This window comes from Pinus tabuliformis, chromosome 7 (assembly GCF_031772625.1).
Source record: "Pinus tabuliformis cultivar Carrire ecotype Pingquan chromosome 7, CPIR1, whole genome shotgun sequence".
Lineage (NCBI taxonomy): Eukaryota > Viridiplantae > Streptophyta > Pinopsida > Pinales > Pinaceae > Pinus > Pinus tabuliformis.
The window spans coordinates 1,784,053,748-1,784,071,707 of NC_142293.1; the positions used below are offsets into that span (position 1 = coordinate 1,784,053,748).

At 32.8% G+C, this 17,960-nt stretch overlaps 1 long non-coding RNA gene across 1 annotated transcript; it reads right to left on the reverse strand.

The window, feature by feature from the left end:
* Nucleotides 1–819: 819 nt before the first annotated feature.
* On the reverse strand, nt 820–2,436 carry LOC149255495 (uncharacterized). The gene is made up of 2 exons (XR_016266383.1): nt 1,229–2,436; nt 820–1,190 (listed from the first exon to the last, which is right to left on the reverse strand). It is a non-coding gene; the product is annotated as an uncharacterized LOC149255495 (long non-coding RNA).
* Nucleotides 2,437–17,960: the final 15,524 nt, after the last annotated feature.

Here is a 17,960-nt window from a genome sequence, read left to right on the forward strand (position 1 = left end):
CTCATCATAATTAAGGATGGGGACAAATTTTAAAATTCCAAGATTAAATTCTATTTTAACTTGGCCTAGAGATGTTCCCCTTTTAGCCAACCTTCTTGTCATCATGTTTAGGTGTTTATACACATGGAAACAGTCTAGTTTCTCAAATTGAGAGACGAGCTAGGCAATTCTTTGAAGAAAAGGAGGAATATCTAAGCCTGTCCCAATCTTGGTCTTTATAACTTGGCAGATAACAAACAATGAATTGCCATGGACTATTAAATTGAAAATTTTCTTTTCCATAGCTAATCCCATGTGTTTCCGTAATGGAAAAAACCCAACTTGATTGTTGGACATAATACCTAGACCCAGGCAAACTGAAACATTATTTCTTCCACGAAGCTGAGTAATATCCTCCCACTCCAACCTCCCCAAATATGTATTTTATTTTATAATAAATATTAAATTTAATTCTTATTGCATTAAAAATTTGTAAAATATATTATAATAAACAATAATATAAAACAATTAATTTTATATTATAGATATTTTTTAATTATAAATTATAAAAATAAATTTTAATAATTTTTTTAATAATTAAAATATTTTGATTAAAGTTGTTAGTTAGATTTTATATTATTATTAGAAGACATTTTAATAAACAATAACATACAGCAATTATTTATATTATAGAATTTTTATCATCTATTCATTGTAAATTGATATTTTTATAATCTATTCATTATAAAGTAAATCAATTTAAATTCTTCACTATGTTATAAGTAAATCAATTTAAATTCTTCACTATGTGACACTTTATCACAAGTAAGAAATATGAGATAATCTTATAAACTGCAAATTTATTTTTAACTTCGGAAAAAGTTTCTATCTCACAAAATTTAATCCTACTAAAAACCTAATCCCATTCAACTTACATCCATCTCCCAATTGCTGCAAGTCCATGGGGTTATAGACCTCACCTTATGCTGAATGGAAAACTGGGCAGTGGCAGGCATCTCAGGCATCTCACAAAGGGAGATTTCTTATATGCAGGATCAGCCCACCAATTCCACAAACTATTTGGAACTGGGGAGTTTGAAGGGCCAGAGCTAGAAGCAAGCCCTGGTTCCAAATTTCACACTACCCTCACCCCTAGTCACCAATTCCTGAAAAATTACTGCAAATCTGCATCAACACTTGCCTCTGCAAACCTAGGTGCAAATCTGCATCAACACTTGCCTCTGCAAACCTAGTTCCTGTGAAAACCAAACGCAAGATGCCTAATGATACTTCCTTTGAAATCATGCTAGGAACTGATCCCAACCCCAACCGATGTATCAAATTTATCGCAAAATCATTCACCAACTTATCCAATTCATAAACACAAATAACACCAGCAGATTTATTTCCGACTTTGCAGTTGAATTATATGAAGAGACACAGGGCATGCCTGTAAAGTTCTGAACAGGATTTTCATCTTCTTTTTCTGCACAGTGCAAGCAGAGGCAAGCTCAGAACCCTGTGACTGACTTTTCTTATCCATCGCTCTTCTTGACAAATTGCAACAGCCCTCTGAAACCCGCCCATGAAAATACCCCACTGAAACAACGGTGCCCCCTCCAACAAGATTCTCTGCAACATGAAACCCTCATCGTCGTTGTTCTCAGGTCTCTTCAAATTAAAACCCACAAATGTATTCATGGGTGGGTGCGCCTAAATTATCACTAATAAAATCCCCAAACTGTTTCCCAGAAGCACTGGAAGACCTTCCCATGGCAGAAATATTATTAATGCTACCATTATTATAGCTAACCGAGGGTAACTTTCCATTCGTGTCCTGATTATCCAAGTTTTCTTAAAGAGGGATCATCAAGTTTACTGTTATTACCTCCGGACATGAGGGCACCTGGTTGTACCACTGGCCACTGGTATAATGCTCAGGTGATACGTAATAGGACTCGACCGCGGGACCTGGGCACAAACTCCACACAACAATCCCCACCCGAATAGGGCTGTGAGACAAGAACCTGAGACCTCGAAATGAGAATTTCAGGCAAATGATGTTATGGCCAAACCCCTTCTTCTACCAAGAATTTAATGAAACACAGATGTCATAACAGCAAATTTGTAGAATGCCAATTAAACCATCAACAGAAAATGCCATGCCCATGCACTTTTGATCGCAGAAAAGAACACAGAACATGATTTGGGCTGTCCAAACTATTCAGCCGTACCCTCCTTGTGCCTTTTCCCGACACACAGTGGTCAACCCTGAACAACAACACGGTTTTCAGGCTAACATGCCGGATCGAATTGCATCCAAGCTGCGAACGTATGTGCTGGAAACTATGTAAAGTTTTACACGGTTCAAATGTATCAAAAAGCCTGATACACGAGGGGTTGTCGCCTAGAATCTACTTGGGCCTTTCCAGACTATTCAGTCGTAACCTCCTTAGCCTTTTCTGGTACAGAATGACGGTCCCTAAATTTAATATGAGTGTCAAATTCAATATGAATTGGAGTGAAAGAGAAATTATAATAATAAGACAAACTTGAACCTATTTTTAAATATGATTTTGACAAGATTTTACAATTTCAAATAATAATAATATATAGAGCATATATTTCAAAAAATATATATAATTATTCCACAATTAGAAAGGACGAAGCTCTTGCACTCCAACACCTGAATTAATCTATCAAAAACTACATACAAAGTCTCAAAACTAAGCATAAAATTGTTATTTCACAACAACAAAAAAAAATCAATTATATAAGTAAAAACTCTTCAATTTGATTACTCTATCTCCATAGATTAGTGTTTTAGATAGCATATCAAAGCCCTGTGGGTGTGGGCATGCTTAGTGAGTCTCACCCATTAAGTGTTAGGCTTAATTGTTCAAAATTTAATTAAGTGTACACAGTGCAAGGTTGCATGATGTGAAAAGAGATAGAAACTAACTTTTTCAACATGCCCAAAAACCTATTTTATGTGTTTGTGTTTATCTTGCAATCATAGCCAACAAGATCATTGACTTTTATGGATAAAACCAACACATACCTTACATAAAAATCAAACAAACCTGTCATAGTTATACTACTAAAAAGTAATATATACCAGGCAAATATTAAGCATCATGCTCTAAGTCAATCATTAACTCACTGTTTCCATGTTCTCTGGTAAATGAAATTAAAACAAATAGAGACCAAATAATCTTACAAAATTTTAATTTAAATATTATAAAAGTACCATCTATTGGATGATGATAATATCATAAAGATACTTGAGTACTTGATTAAGCTTTGCATCCTTGAGCTCTCGATTATTTGAAGTCCCTTTCTTACCTAGAACTAGCAACTCACAACGAACCTCCATGTCTACTCCTTGGGTACTCTTCTTCCTTGTGGACTCTCGAGATCTCATAGGGTTGTAGGAAAGATTAATACACTAGTAATGTGGAGGTGAGCTCTCAAGCTCAAGAGGTTCCCTACTCAATGGAAACTCCTTACACACCAAACTCACAAACATATCTCTAGTAATCACAAAATAAAATTAGCATTAAGATATCCATCCAACATTAGGGTACATCCAAAAAAGTGAGTCTCTCATAACTTGGTTTTCCTTTTATAAGAAGTTTTAGCATTGCCATTTGGCTTCTCGTGCAAAATTTACCATTTTCTTAAATTCAATATTCCTATTATTTACTTACCCATGCCTCACCATTTTATCAAAGCTCTCATGAATTTCATTTTCTTATTTTCTTTTTAAAATGCTAATTTCTCTCATCCCAAACTATTTTCATATTTTTTCTCTTGGTTGTCCCTTGATCCTAAATCATATTCCCCTATTTTGGTGCTTAAGTGTTTTTTCAACTAGAGTTAACGAGTATGTATCATATTTATGTTCCTAACCACCCCTACCTTTTCTCAATTTCAAATTTTAGTTGTCTATTCTTATTATATGTTTCATTCACATGGAGTGTTCTCATGAATCTCACTTTTATTAATTTTTAGAAGTGGTTCTTTTAGCTTCATGCACACTGCCCCCTTTTAGTGTTAGATTTTATTAAAAAATTATTGCAATTATTTTTCATTTAGAATATTATTCCCACATGTTTTAGGATAGCTAGATATTTCATTGAGTTTAATTTAATTTATTTTATTTTTCTAAAGTTGGAATCAAAACTTAATCCATTTTTCCAAGTCCTATCTAAATTAAATTTTAAATTTTATACTAACCTCAATTTTTGTTTGTACTCTTTAACTCTAATGTTTAGTCCTTATTTTTTAAACTCTAATATCCTTTTTGTTTTCCCCAATACTAAGGGAACCAATCCCTTCAAGAACTCCTCACAAAGTTTCAAGGGTTCCACAAAATATTTCCTTCAACTATTTGTGACTAATAGAGGGGAACATAGGCACAATGGTGGATGCCACGATTAATTCCTACGTCATCCTATGTTGTGAGGCTAGTTGTTTAGTCCTTAATTTTTAAACTCTAATCTCCTTTTTGTTTTCCCCAATACTAAGGGAACCAATTTAGTTGTGCCCTTCAAGAAATCCTCACAAAGTTCCAAGGGTTACACAACATTTTTCCTTCAACTATTTGTGACTAATAGAGGGGAACATAGGCACGATGGTAGATGCCACTATTAATTCCTAGGTCATCCTATGTTGTGAGGCTAATGGTGAATAAGGATCAAGCCATATACCTTGATGCATGCTCCTTAGCGAAACCTCATGAGTGATTGAATTCACAGTCCAACCCTCATGGCATCATGCAACTTCAAGGTGAAGGTTCCCAACACCTTCTATCCCAAGCCACGATGGATGTGCTAGTGGGTGGAATCATGGATGTTGTCTCACCCCTCTCGATGAATATCTAATTTTTTGTGTACATCTCCATTACCCATGTGTGAGTTGTCCATGCCAAATTATATTGCTTCATCATGTGCATGTGCACTAAGGTTGTTTCCTGCCACACTCAAACAACTATCAGTAACATCTGATCACAATGATAAGTCATATGAGTGTATGCATGATAACCAACACAAAAAACATCAATATCAACAAATATTATAACCATAAATATAATCTAGGTCGGTAATCATAAACACATCAGGAATCCTCATCACATAAAATAATCAAATCATCAATACTTGATGTCCGCAAAGAATAAATTGTATGTCAAATATCTATCTCATAAGTCAATGTAAAACTAAAAGTGTCTATTTCAGGTAAAACTAGAGCAAGCCACTACAAATGGAGTATTACATGGAGGAAATAAGGGACCAATGGTCTCTAATCTCTTTCTTTGTGGAATTCATCAATATAACACTACAAACATTGGATTGATTCTCTTCAATTACATGGAAAAACCTATCTATTTATAGGTTGTTGGCAGTCCTTTTCTTGTCACCAACCATAATCGTACACCTATTAAGATTTAAGGGAGGAGGCATGTGATTATATGAATTTGAAATATGGTGCATTAAGTTGATTGGTAGTGTCGGGAGGTCATGTAGGTAGCATATTTCTACCCCACCATTTGGTCTTTGTCCTCGAGCATTTATGCACCACAAAAAACCACCCATTTATTTTCATAAACTTGTGTGAATATTGAGGTTTATCCATGCAATTTGTGTGATTATTGAAGGATAAATTGTGTGATTCATGAGCATGGTATTTTGATGATCGGACATTGATTGATAACTCATAAGTAACCTACAAGATCTATAATTAAATGTGTTTTATAAGTTATATGTCAATTTGGATTATTTCCTATTGTGCTCACTCAAATATCACAGAGGAGAAAAAATTGGTGTATAATAATATCCCTTTGATATGTGAACTTAGAAGTATCTCATATCGCTAAAATAGATTATGCTTTTTAAGCCAATTTCTCTAATGGAGATAATAGAATAAAGAGATAGGTGGTCAAGGATGGGAGACAGCCTAAGAAGAGATGATGAAGCCCTTTTATAAAACAAACAATAAAAAAGTGATATAAATATAATTAATCTTTTCCCAAACAAGGGAAACATTCCCATACTTTTGAAATTGTCAAAGCAAAGTGCAATATGAAATCATGGCAATAGAGGCCAAATTTGAGTACACTTAAAAAATCAAGGTTACTTCCATTGTAACTCACTTGGACCAAGCATAATATTATTTTCAATTGCATAGAGATAACTTTGATTATTGAGAAATATACATTGTTGAAGTGATAAAAATGTGAGAGAACAATGACACCCAAGGGGGTGAAGAATAGTTGTAAAAGGATTTCCACTAAGATGTGGGGTTGGAACATGTAAGGAAACATCTTAAGAGCATCTCTTTCTTAAGGGTTCTAAATAATGCTAAAAGGAGCCATAAATTTTTGGGTGCCTTCATTTTCACTTGGAACACTATAACCATAAATATGTACTTGTTGGAACATGCAGGTAGCCACCTAAAGGTTGGTCTTGGTTGAGGGCTCCAAATAATGTGGAAAAGAGCCATACATGTTTAGTGGTCTTTAACTGGAGCTAGAACACTAGAATATGCTTATGAATATTCATGATGTGATGATATTTTGTAATTAAGTATGTAAGAAATAATCAAGTCAAAGAGCGAGGACTATCCTTCTTTGTTTTGATGCCGCCCATCATTGATTTAAATGGGGGCCATGTTGCCTATGCCTCTAAACCAATCCCTAGACTAAAATGAGCTAGTGTTGATAGGGGAAATTTCATTTGATATTGGGAATGATGAATCCCTAGATTGAAATGAGCTAGTGTCAATAGGGAAATTTCATTTGGTATTGGGAATGATGAATCCCTAGAAACCAACATGGGGTGTGAAACAAGTAATAGATTTAATGAACTAACACTTGACCAATGTGTATGGACAAACTAGTCAATGAGTAGGAGACTTGTGACCTCCCTAGAAAAGATTAGAAATAACAATTAATTTAAGCAATGACCTTTGAGACCAAATGTTTAGGTTAACAAATTAGAGGAAAATAATGCAAAAGGTGGATTGGAGACCACGCATGTAAAGGAAAATTTTGGACATGAGGATGTTAAGATATGTAGACACTTAGGAGTTGGTTAAAATCAACTTGGTTTAATGTGTCTTTACATAAAAATGTGTCTCTTTAGTATGCATTAATATGCATTTGTAGTTATGTTTTTTGATGCTCACAATATGATATGGACATAGAGTGATTTGATTACACATGTTCTTAAGATTTTTGTAGTCATATTTTGTATAATGTGATTTTGGAAACTTAGTGACAGTTTTCATTGTTGGTTGTCAACGTTTTGAATCCAAATTTAAAGAGGATCCATATTCAAGGCTCATTTTCTCCTCCATTCTAACCACAATTAATCTTATGGATTAGCAACCAATTGGTCCATGATCTTCATATTAAGAGCATGGATGGTCATTGTAGATAATAGATAGTGAAAAAATCTCTCATATACATTTTTTTATTTTCCATGGTAAATCGTCTCAAGTGGCCATCTTAGCTAGGGTCATGGACTGTTTCCCTATTAGAGGGTTTTAACCACACAAAAAATAGTGTTGTTCTCTTTGATATGGTTATGTGAATGATTACTTAAGATGTTCTTCCTATGTGGAATGCCTTGTTTTGTCCAACATGGTATCAGAGCTTGTTTGAAGACCCATTCCCTTTGTCAATCAAAATCTTGAACATGTATTGCTACATTTTTTGGTTTTACTATTTTTGCATATATTTGGGGTAAGTGGATTGTTCCATTATATACATAGTTCTTCATTTAGTTGGAAATGATTTTCCATTTCATTCAAAAAACATCTCCATTTTCCCAAGATACAACCTTTTCTTGTCAAATTTAAAGGTATAAAGTCTACATATGTCAATTTTTCTTTTATGAATTAATATTTTAGTTCTAATATTTTTATTCCTAGTTCGCTACTCTTTTTGGTCTATGTATGATCTTTGTTGTGTGATTTTTGCAATCTCGACAAATAGAAACAAAGAAGAAAATGATTTCTTTTTTGCATATGCTCTTTGTCGTGCACTATGTGTGATCTCAACAAATAAAAAATAGAGAGAAAATATGCATTTTTTGCAAAAGGTAATCAAGATATAACCCCATTTTTGTTGAAACTCAAATCATTTGTCTTTGAAACTTCACTTTCTTTTAAGTGTGGTTGTCTTGAAGTTTTTTCCATGCAAAAGCAAGGGTTTTGAGGGTAAACATGTGCTTCAATGCAAAGAGTTCTAATAAAAATAAAAAGCAGAAGCAAAAACAACAACAACCACCCTCCATCAAATTTTATACATATTAAGTATTAGTGCACTTGGTTGGAAGTTACTTTATTTATAAGGGGTCTTGATTTCAAGTTTTTTTTTTTTTTTTTCATGCAAACATGAGTTATCTCATACTTTTATTGTAAATTGCATTTCACTTAATTTATAAATGTGAATCAATATAAACAAGTGTAATATGCAGTAGTACCCGCCTCTTATGCAAGAAGTAATTGATAGAAATTATTGAATGCATGAACAAATTCATAAATCTAATAATGAAATATATTTAAATACAATGGAGGGAAGTAACAAAAGTAATTAATGGACTAAATAACCTTGGAGCAATATAGATATAGGTGCATAGATAATTTTCGATGAAACATTAGCCCCAACATTATTGTTTGCTACAAAAGTTAAGTGTTTATTGAAATGTACTTGCGCACAATTTATTCCATCTTTAGCTTATGAGACCAAATAAGGAGGAGAAAATACAACGTCTAGTATCTTTATATTAAAATGTGTATATATGATATAGATAAAACAAATAATTTCTTAAAAAGCTAATTATTGTAACAAACTATCTATTTCACTTCAAATTTATTCTAATCTTAATTCAACAGCAAATAAATAATTTATGGTAGAATTTCTATGTCGAAAAAATCAAATTGATATGAAGTATCCCATGTCGTCTTAATCAAGTGGCAATGCAATCACATGTAATAAAATATCTAATATAAAAAACTACAATGTTAGAATATTAATATAAAAAATTTAATTACACAAAAGTTGAAGTGTGAGTGCAAAAGATTTCAATTATTTATTTATTTATATTTTTAGATAATGATTAAAATTGTGAAACGAAAAGGGAAATCTTATTTATTGTAGTATTGAATTAGATTTTATATTTTATATTACATCATGATTTAAAATTAAATTGTAAAAATATATAATATAGGTAAGGTTTATTGAGGAAAATGATTGAACCAAGTCCATTCAATAATACAAATGAGCAAAGAGAAAAATGAAGAAAATCAGCAAGAGTGTAATATGCAATGTTGTTGCTTTTGTTTTTTAAATCAGCTAGTTTCTAAAAGTTTGAAACACAATGACAACTTTTTTTTTTTGGAAAATAAAATACTAATTATGGAAAAATCCATAATTTTTTTTTTGAAAAATAATTGAAGAGGACACTTGTCGATTAGAGGTTTTTTCTTATTTTTATTTTTTTAAAACAAATTTTTAATTATGAAAATTTGATTTTAAACCATATAAAATTAGTTATCCACCAATCAAAAATTAGAAATTCAAATTTTAAAAATTCAAAAAATAATTTTCAATTTTTAAAAAAGTAAGTTTAAAATTTAATTTTACAAAAACTTTAATAAAATTTGGAAATAGTTTCTAAAAAATTGCAAATTAATTAAGAGTCAAAGAATTTTGACCCAAACTGATTACAATATACTATGTCTTCCGTAGGTATAATAACTTTAATGTTTTTTAGGTTTCATTTTGCATGAAATTTTAATTTATAAAATAACTTAGTTGTAAAAGTGATTCTCACTTATTCTATACAAGTGGGTCACTTCATAAATAACTTATTTGTAAAAGGGAGTTTATATGCAAAGTTAGAGAATGAAGGGATTTGTTTTTACTTAGGAATCTTATTATGCATTCATCACCATGTGGACCAACTTCTACTTGTCATGTGGCACTTTGATTACCTTTTATGCTATTTTTAAAAACAACATAACTTGCGTTTCCAATGTCCATTTTTTTGATACCCTTTTTTTAAACAACATGTTTTTTCGAGAGATTCCCATCCAAATAGTTAATTTCAGTTTTTGAATCTATATTATCTGCATATTTTAATATAATTACCTCAAACGATCTTTTCTTTACTAGTACTAATTACATCTCATGGAAATACCATTATACGATGTACTAAAAAATAAAATATTGTATTACATTACCTTGGGAAAAGAAAAAGCTTCAATTGATGCTTGAAAGAAATTCAAATGGGATAGTAAGAATGATGAAGCATGTGGATTAATTTGAATGTATGCTTCTTTTGACTTAAGGTTTCATATTTAAGGAACTGATGATCCAAATGAACCTTGGGAAAATATCAATAAAGTAATTGGAAAACATATTGTGATTTGAGGCTATTAGTTTGAAAATAAGATAATATATTTAAGTCTTAATGATTCTCCTTACATTGAACATCATTTATCTAATTCCAAAACACTTAAAATTTTACTAAAATATTGTAAAATTGATACGAATGATGACCAATGCATATATGTTATTCTTGCTAAGCTTGGTACTACATATTTTGTCTACCTTTTATGCCACTAGATAAGCTCTAGGGTCTTCATACACAAAACCCTTTCTTGATTGTTTCTACGATTCTCTTATTAGAGGGAAAAATGAGCTCTTACAACTTGGAGTGATCAACATCATAGGTACATCCAACAAAACTTTAGTTTCCTAAAGAAAAGATGAAATCAACAATTCAATGGAGCAACATCCTCATAATAACAGGGAAAACAAGGGCCACAAACCCTTTCAACTAGGTCCTACTCTTATTGGTGGAAAATGACCAAAATAAAAAAGAAAGAACATTGATAGGCATTGCAATTTTTGTGGGTAATATGTCATTTAGAGTCTAAATGTTTTAAAAAGATAGAGGCTTCAGAAATAACACTAAAGAAGCTTAACATCAATCTTGATTTTTCTTCTCATGGAAATGTGCTTTCTACTTTTGGTTTCTCATTCAATGTAATATCTACTTCTTCTTGTGATAAGAGGCTTATTGATTCTATAACATCTTATCATATAGTTAAGAATAAAGCCATTTTTCTAGGATAATGATTGCAACGCCAAATAGATATTTGTTGTTGATAACAGATATCATAGCATTGTAGGGTTTAGAGAAATTGCGGTTATAATGGTTATTTCAATTATGTATTCCAAGTCTTTTGCACAACCTTTTATCAATATATTAGACCACTCATGCAAGTGAAGGTAAAATAGTAGATCTTAGCATGTCCTTACCATTGGAATTTTTGATATTATTACCAAGTTGTACAAATTTGACAACTTTGGATCATCATATTTTCCATTAGTTTTTATTGCTCATAGTGATGACTTGAAAAAACTTTGGCGTGAGCTATATAGTCATCTAAAATACCACTTATTACAACAATTATATAATCAAAATATTGTGATTGGTCTTTCTCTCATTCATTGCATAGATGGTGTTTGCATTATATGTATTATTAGCAAACATCATAGGGATTATTTTACAAATTTACCTGTTAGCACACCTCGATGCCCTTGCATCTTATTAGAGTAATTTACGTGATCTACATCCTTCTACTTCTTTCTCTAGGTTCAAGTACTTCTTAAATTTTGTTGATGGCTTCTCTACATTCACTTGGTTTTATCTCTTAAAACTTGAGAGTGAAGTTTTTGACATGTTTTTGGCCTACAAGGCCCTTGTACAAAACTAATATGGACATTGATTATAAAGGTTCAAAATATATAATGGAGATGAATATGTTCACGACAAATTCACAACTTCTTGCATTGCATAATGCATTGAAATGCAATATAATATTCCATATACACCAATAAAAAATAGTGTCACCAAGAGAAAGAATCACACATTAAAGTAAATGGAAATTTGTATGATCTAATCTAAGGAATTGAGTCTTCATTATTGGGTGGAAACCATCAATTGTGCCAATTACATGGTAATCTTCACTAGCACTATTATGATCCTTGTGCCTTAAAAATGATAAGAAACTAATAATTACAATCCAATTTGAGGGAGAAACCTTCTCTTACAATTAATACAATGTACAAGAAAATATTTGATGATCCTAAGACTATGTCTCCTTAGTGTATATATAGGAGACAAATGGTACAATTATAATAAAATGGGACCATAAAGAGCTCTAGCCTACATAACAATATAATAATATAAATGTAATCACTTAATATCTAGGGCTTAATAAGGGTTTTTAGTGTTAACATAGTATTTGTATAGGGCTTAACATGCTCCTCCCCTTCAAACAAGTGTTTTTCTCAACACTTGACTATGTGCATATGTTTCTACATGAACAAGTCATCATCCTATGTCATCTCTTCCACTAGTAAGTTCTTCCATTTGATGAGGTGCCCAATAATTAATCGATTTCTCAATTGCCTAATCCCTAATTCTAGGATTGTTTCTAGTTCTAGTATGATTTTCCCTTGTTCATTAATCTCTTATAAAATAGTTTGAACTAGGGAATTTTCACCGATTACCTTATTTAAGAAAGAAACATTGAAGATTGAATGTACACATGAAGATGGAGGAAACTCCAATTTGTAAGCCATACTTCCAATCCTTTCCAACACTTTATAGGGTTCATAACACCTTTGTGATAATTTACTGTCCTTATTTTGTTGCTTGAGGGACATCTGTTTATATGGTTGTAGTCTCACAAATACCTAATCCGCTGCTTCAAATTCCGTTTTACTGCAATGTTGATTTTCTTGTTGTCTCATCCACTTTTGTGTTATAACCAAGTTGTCCTTCAATAGTTTGAGAGCCTCCTTTTAGTGCCTGTCATATGTGGTCCTCTATTGATTGAGCCATTTTAGTCCCTTTTTTGTGATGTGTTGGATGGAGGATGATATACATAAAGTGCCACAAAGGGTGACTTTTTTCATGAAGTATGGAAGGTTATTTTGCACCAACATTTTTCCAAAGGAAACCATTTGACCCATTGTGCCTATTTATGAGATGCAAAGAAATATAGATATCCTTCTAAACATTTATTCACAAACTCAGTTATACCATTAGATTACGGATGGTAGGATGAGTTGTGAGTTGATTGAGTACCCAAACAAGAAAATAATTCAAAAACTTTAAAACGAAATTTAGATCTTTATCACTTACAAATAATTTTTGGCATTTTTGGATTGTTTCCATGAATTCTTCTATCACTGTACTTGCTTTTGAAGGATAAGGAAGAGAGCAAAAATGGATATGCTCCTTCATTCGATCTATCACTACCATTATGACACTCTTTCCTTCATATTTAGCTAAACCTATCATATAAAATCCATTGAAATTTCTTCCCAAAAATGGCTTGGTAAAGCTAATGGTTGAAGGAGCCGTAGGGTATTTATTGTCTCTCCCTTATTTTGTTGGCATACTACATTTAGTCACAAAAATTTCACATCTACTTTAAGGCCTTCCAAAAAAAAAAATCTCGATCCTACAATATGTCTTAAAGAACCTTAAATTTCCTAAATGATACTCATGTGTAATTCAAAAAGGGAAAGATATCTTCCTTCTTGCATAAAAATTACACCATTCCATGGCCTAAGGCATCACATTCCACAATGAAGGTTTTTCGAAGTTAGGTTTCACTATAATGAGAGTTGGACACATAACATTTTTAATTTTTTCAAAGGCTTTGGCTACTACTTTAGTCAAAGAAAATGCTTCCTTCTTCAATAATTTTGTTAGAGGTGTTGCTATATGACCACAATTCTAGATAAACTTGCATAAATATCCTATCAATCCTAAGAATCCTCTCAATTTATTCAAAGTTTTTGGGATTGGCCATTCTCTCATAACTTTGATTCTATTAGGACCCACTTTGACACATTCATGATATACAATATGATTCAAATATTCTACTTCTTGAACCCCAAAGGAAAACTTGCAAAACTTTAAATATAGCTTTTTCCCTTCCAATGCTCTTAAGGCTCTATCATCATGTTGTACATGTTCTTCCCAAGATTTTATGTAGATTAGTATGTCATAAAAAAATACTAATACAAAATTTATAAGGAAGGGTTTGAAGATAGAATTCATCAAGATTTGAAATATTGAAGGTGCATTTGTAAGTCCAAATGACATAAACAAAAACTCGTAATGACCTTCATGTGTTCTAAAGGTTGTTTTGGAAATTTCTTCTTGGCTAATTCTGATTTGATGATATCCAATATGGATATCCAACTTTGTAAATAAAATTTCTCCATGCAATATCTAATAATTTATCAATGATATGAATAGGAAATTATCTTTGATTTTCATTTTGTTGAATTGTTATTAATATGCACAATATGCCATGAAATGTCCTTTTTTATAACCATCACCACTAGTGAAGAGAGAACTTTAGCTAGGTTGAATGATGCTAGGCTCTAACATTTGTTGTACCATATGCTCAATCACACTTTTTACACATATGGATATTTGTGTTGGGCGCAACCAAACTTGGCCTAGATTTTGGTGAAGACTCTGCATTTTGTGGAGGAGAGTGTGAAGCAAACAATGCAACAGAGCGCGAAGTGGACCGTGTAATGGAGTGCCAAAGTGGACAAATATTAGATATATTGTGCGGTATATGGGTTTTGAGGTGGGTCGAAGTCCCTCCTTTTTGTAAAAAGCAAGTAATATTATAAAAGTTGAATGGTTTTCAGACCATAGTTTCTTGTATTAGGGAGCCCATGGTATGTGGACCATGGTATTGTAATGATGAACCCTTAATGGAATAGTATATAATAGGGTTAGATAATAAAGAGAAGAATCATCTTTATGGTCCATATCTATGTTTATGGTTGAATTATTGTGATCTGTAGTTTGTGGCGAAGGAAAAGCTCTGCAGCTGAGTGCGCGGAGGTCTGAGTGTGCAGATGACCTGCAGCTTAGTGCACAGGTCAAGAATTGTTTGTTGCATGAATTCATTATTATAAGCAACAATTCTTGTGGACATAGTCCCACATTTGGATGAACCACGATAAAATCTGTGTCTTCATGTGTATATTTTTTTTTTGTCTGTTGTAGCGTAGTAGTTTATTACAGTTTCATTTTATTACAATGCAATGATGATTATGGGTTTATATGCTATGTTTAATGGCTAAATCAATGTGGCAGATTAATCTATGTATTTTAAAGATAAAATAACATAAAAATACCACATTGTATCAACTCTCAAGGTTGCAGAAACTTGGTTTTACATCATCCCATAGTCACTTCGGGTAAGACTTCGGTCTGTTGCAAGTCGTTGCCGAAAGGGCCAATGATTAAGGGTTTTGTTGGTGCGCAGTATAGATCGAACCTGGGTCAGTCCAAACTAAGCCAACAAATGGATCTGTTGCCAGGATTGGGGTCTGTTTCAGGGATATGTTTATGTGGCATTTATCGAAGAAGGAAATTAAAGGTTTTCTAGAATCAAAGGAGAGAAAATTTGCAGATCAAGAGAATAAAAGCCCTCATCTGAAGTTTGAAGCTTGGTTACAAAGATATATTTTCACATATCAATAAATTTTTTTTTTCACATCATTTCCTGTTGAATTGTACGAGTGGATATCAAGGTTGACTGAAAGAAAGACATGTTTTAAATGTGGAGAACCTACGACATGGAATCCTGAATTTATACAATGACTCAAGAGCATTGACAACAGTATTTCAAGGGCTGCCAATTTCTAGATTGATAACATCTTAGGAGGATTTATTATTGAGTTCGCAGTAGACCAGATTGTGTCCTACATCAAAGCAGAACAACGATTCTTCGAAGGATTGCAAAGTAAGTATTTGAAATCTTTGAAACTCTAGATTAAGATGCTTCTATGTGAAAAGTGATTTTTACAGATGCAGCCAGATTGCTAGTTTACTTATGTTTGGAAGAAACGAAAATAAATCTGAGCAAAAGATTGGAACAACGCGAAGTGGAAAAATATATAGAGTAGATACCAGAAAAAGATATTGTGGAAAAGAATCAAAGACCTTTGTATAAACTGAATATAGTCCTCTATTGAGTGAATTTGAAAGTGAAAGAAAAGATAACCACCCTGGTAAGCCCCAGGTAACTTCACAATATTCACCTTCCAAGCCTGAGAGTTCGCAGAAGCCAGAATCAACCAAGGTATTTTTGACTCTCCCCCTCCCCTCCCCCTTTGCCTCCAATAAGAAATATGGTTGATGATATTAAGGTGTCTGTTTTCAAAGGAACTGGATCAGAAGATCCATAACAATTCTGGTTTTTATGTGAAGTTGTATGGACCACGAAGCATATCAACAATGAAAATATAAAGAAAACACAACTGATTACGATCCTCTGAGATAGAGCACTAACATGGTATATGAAGTATTCAAATAATCATATTAGAACATTTGTAGATATTAAAGTAGTGCTAATAAGAGAATTTAAGAAGCTAAAGTCTGAGTTGCAGTGCATCACTAAGTTAAAAGAAATTAAACAGAAACCTACTGAGTCTATTTGGGAATATGATCAGAGATTTAAGGAATTGTTGCATCAAGTGAGCTTTGAAATAGCTTTGCAACAACGTCAAGAATGGTTTATAGTTGCACTGTTACTGCATATCAGACTACCATTGATGAAAATAAAGATAACAAGTCAAGACGAAGCTCTACATATTGCGATGAAGTTAGAAGCTTCACCTATAGGAGATACTAATGCAGGTATTCAAAAAATTCAGAGTCAGCTGGGAAACCTAACCCTGCAAATACAAGATATCAAGAAAGACAAAGAAGTTAGAGAAGGCGTATGGTGTACAAAGTGCAGATCAGAGGGCCATTCTAAGGAACAATTTCCTATATTTAGGGATTACATTGCTAGTGTACCACTGAATCCTTTAAATGCAAGATCCAACCTATGGTGTGAGATATTCAAGACCATAGGCCAAAATTGCTTAGAATATTGTTACCTGTTTCAGAAATATGTGTAGACTCCACGAAACCTATATTGCAAATTCTGTAAATTAGTAGGACATGATGAGAATAATTTTCGAGCTTATGAACTGATGATGGAGCACAGTGCTGACACTTATAGAATGCAAGCAAAAGAACATGGACATGAAGGCAGTGGACATTGTGGTGGTCAAGGAGACTACCAAGGAAGAGGTTGAGGTGCTAGAGCTGGTCAAGAACGTGGACAGATCATTTGCTATAACTGTGGCTAGGCAGGTCATTTTGTGAGAGATTGTCAGAACCCTACTACAACATGTAAGTACTGTAAATCCTTTGACCATGTAATTGAAGAATGTCTTGTAATTATGGAAACATTGCAAGAATAAAAGAATCAGCAGCCGACACAGAATATTCAAATGATGACCATTGAAATAAGGAATGACGGACCATGAATTAGTCTTTTTACTAGAAGTGGAGCTAAGACTGGAAGTGGTAAAGAAGATGAGAAGAAAGAATATGAAAGTACATGGGTTTGAAAATTTGTTGAGAAAGATCCTAATTTTTATATTCGAAAGGAAAAAGAAGTGTTTATGGAAGTAAAACGAAGCTTTATGGATGTTGGAGCTTCGACCTCTAGTGCGTAGCCAAAGTAGAGAACTAGTTGCGACATATCATTAACCTCGACACAAAATCAAGTTTCGAAGCAGAATCGAGCTCCGAAAAAGGACTAGGAGTCAACAACTCAAGGAGGTAATTTAAAGTATTTTATGCAAACTTGTATGAAATTATTAAGAGATCAAAAGGTTGTAGGGGCTTCAACAGTGATAGATTCTTGTGTATCAAAAGAAACACCATGAATTGAGATGCGCATAGTGAATAATTTGCATTGACAAAAGAGAACTGGAAGAGAAATGAGGCATAGTTCATAGATAGGAGAATATGAGATGGATCAAGTTATTCTAGATCTAGGATCTAATGCTAATGTTTTGA